Source organism: Camelus dromedarius, chromosome X, assembly GCF_036321535.1.
Source record: "Camelus dromedarius isolate mCamDro1 chromosome X, mCamDro1.pat, whole genome shotgun sequence".
Lineage (NCBI taxonomy): Eukaryota > Metazoa > Chordata > Mammalia > Artiodactyla > Camelidae > Camelus > Camelus dromedarius.
Genome location: NC_087472.1, coordinates 80331074 through 80334192, shown reverse-complemented (window position 1 = coordinate 80334192; position 3119 = coordinate 80331074). Strand labels below are relative to the sequence as shown.

Sequence of the window (3119 nt, the reverse complement as noted above, 5' to 3'; positions counted from 1 at the left end):
GTTGTCTTTCATTTTGTTGATGGTTTTTCTTTTGCTGTGTAAAAGCTTTTAAGTTTAATTAGGTCCCATTTGTTTATTTTTGCTTTTATATCCTTTACTTTAGGAGACGAATCCAAAAAAACATTGCTGCGATTTTTGTCAAAGAGTGTTCTGCCTATGTTTGCCTCTAGGAGTTTTATAGTATCCAATCTTACATTTAGGTCTTTAGTCCATTTTGAGTTTATTTTTGTATACGGTATCCAAGAATCTTCTAATTTCACTCTTTTACATGTAACTGTCCAGTTTTCTGAGCATCACTTGCTGAAGAGTCTTTTCTCCATTGTATATTCTTACCTCCTTTGTCATGGATTAATTGACCATAAGTGTATGGGTTTATTTCTGGGCTCTCGATCCTGTTCCACTGGGTTTTTTTTTTTTTTTATTGTTGAGTTTTCAGTGAGTGCTCTTTTTTAATGACTTGTTTTGAAAAAGCCACCTCTCTGTCTCCTGAGATGCTCTACAGATCTTGAGTTGGGACTTTCCCTCTCTGTCCCAGCTCTTATGAGAGCCTTTTGATCTGTGGACATGGATGGTGGAACTTCATGAGCCATCACTGGTAGACTTGCTTCAGGACCCAGTTGCTAACTAGGGCTAGTGCATTTCACCCTACTGCCAGCCAGAGAATATTTGCAGCCCCCAGTGCTATGGTACTTGTGACAGAGAAGCCAATGGTAACAACGATCAAGACTTGTTTGTAGTCATGTCACACAGGATCCAGTTCCCCTCTCTCCCAGGCCCTCCAAATCCCATGTTTTTAAAGAAATCCAGGCAAGAGGAGATTGAGAGAACAGAACAGCATTGAGATCCTAAGCTGGTTGCAGCAACTGTTCTGTTGACCCAGAAAGGGAGCGCTGCCCAGAGTTCTACCCAGAGCTGATGAACAGTTCACAGGACAAAGTAGGAGGTCTTCAGCCTGGAAACAAGGGTGGAAAGAATCATAGAAAAGACCGAATCTGAGGCTTGATTGAGATGGGAGATGTGTATGATGAATCTGATTCTTCCACCAACAGATCTGGACTTGTTGAAGTATATGATGAGTTTCTTCCTGCTTCTCTGACCACAAAGCACAGAGGACGTGACATTAACCTGAGAACCCTACAGTTACAATAAACATCAGAATCTGACATGATAAAACAACGAGGTCCTACTGTATAGCACAGGGAACTATATTCAATGCCTTGTAATAGCCTATAATGAAAAAGAATATGAAAAGGAATATATACATATATATGTATAACTAAATCACTATACCGTACACCAGAAATTAACACATTTGTAAATCAACTATACTTCAGTTTAAAAAGAAAACAGAATCTGACAATGACTCCACTAAAGAAAAGAGGAAAATCACCAAAGTAGAAGAAGTTGAAAGAAGGTAGTGAGAAGAGAAAAAAGAAAAATGATGACACTTTCAACAGGGAGAAGAAATCAACAAAGCCCAGATTGTCCCAAATGGGCTTCACAGCTCTCCAGGCTGGTAATGAGAAAAAGAGTAAGAAATGTGCTTGAGGCTCTAAATGATAAAGGGATGTTAAAGAAATTTCAAGATGAGAAACCGACCCAAGAAAAACAGGCACAAGGATCATAAGCCTGTGGGAATGGGGGAGCACCCTTCGCTCTCAATCTTCTGCTCTGCTCCTGACAGTGTGCTCCAGGAGGTCACTGTTATGGTCTCCCTGACTGATTTGGACTGGAAGAAGCTGCTCAGTGCATCTCCAGAAGGAAGCCCCTTCTGTGATATGGATGATGAAAGATTCCCATGGGGTGGGATTGGACAAGGAGTTCACATGGTTTTTATCCCTCCCCAGAGGCTCACCAGTGCCCTTGAAGCAGTGCCTTGAGGAGCTCGTTCAGACTTCCAGAACTGCTGAAGGACAGTGTAAATGGAAGTTCTCCACCGAGAATATCTCTGGGATCCTACTGAGCATGGAGGTGCAGATCTGGAAGCCAAACAGCCAGATCTGCTCTGAGGTGCACAGCCATCTGACTTCATCCCTGCCCTGCAGCAGAGACATCCTGGCCCCACTTGCCCCCAGAACTTCATCTCTGGGAACTGGGTGGAGGGGTGCATCTGGAGGGGCCTCTATAGAAACTTAAAGAAGCTATTGGCAGGGCAACACCAGAGCAGATGGCCCAGTACCAGGATGATTGCCAGGTACACACACAAGCAAAGACTGCAGAGATGCTGGAAGGGGTAAAAGACAAGCAGCCGAGAGAACAGATTTGTTCTGGTAAGGAAGAAGAAAAGGGGAACGGAGCCCAGAAGAAATTCCAATGGAATGCTGAAATTAGCAAGGTGTGCTGTCAGGTGGTGAAGACAGAACCAGAGGGCTATGATCTGGAAAGGACCAAGAGCCAGTCTAGGGAGGACTTCAGGAAAGCTCTTCTGGATGCTGAAGTCCAAACTCTCTGGCCCCAGGGCTGGGTGCAGGCCAGGTCTCTGTGTAAGGAGAGTGAACCACACCATGGGTCCCTGACATCGATCGTGCCCGAGATGAAAGTAATGGCTCCTTCAAGGTCAAGGTGAAGGAAACACAGAATAAGTCTCCTGAAAAGGTTCTCATCCTATCAGCCCAAATTGGCAGTCCTGTGGCTTTGCATCAAGGTCACAGGTCTTTATATACAAAAGGAAAAAAGGAATTTTCCAAAGCCCAACTCTCTGGACCATCACTCTCCAGCACTCTGTAATCATCCCCTCAATTTTCTGGCTGAATGGGCAGTGGTACTGGAGCAGCCTGAGGAGAACAATCCCAAGAGTTCTGGCTACAAAGAGCTCTCTTGCCAGGCTCCCTCAGCAAAGCTTTCCAGAAGAACAGCAGTCTAAATTGCGGACCCAAGTCAATTTTGTACATGTTCATTGAATAGCACAAAGCTTTGCTCCCACACCCCACCTAGTTCCATCTGGCAACAACCTTGCCAAGTCTTCTTCCTTCAGCATCCATGCCTCCACGGTAGCCTCTTCGGGAGGCACTTCCTTCTCCAGCAGCGATTCACAAGAACCCAGCTCCATCCCACACTTCCTTGAGCCACAAGGCAAAATGACATTCGGCCAACTCTCCAGGGCTGTCTTACAAGTCTCC

The 3119-nt window shown here is 44.9% G+C and overlaps 1 pseudogene; it reads left to right on the top strand.

Moving 5' to 3' along the window:
• The first annotated feature begins 1359 nt into the window (after positions 1 to 1359).
• Positions 1360 to 2727, top strand: LOC105085272 (ubinuclein-1-like; annotated as a pseudogene).
• The last annotated feature ends 392 nt before the right edge of the window (positions 2728 to 3119 follow it).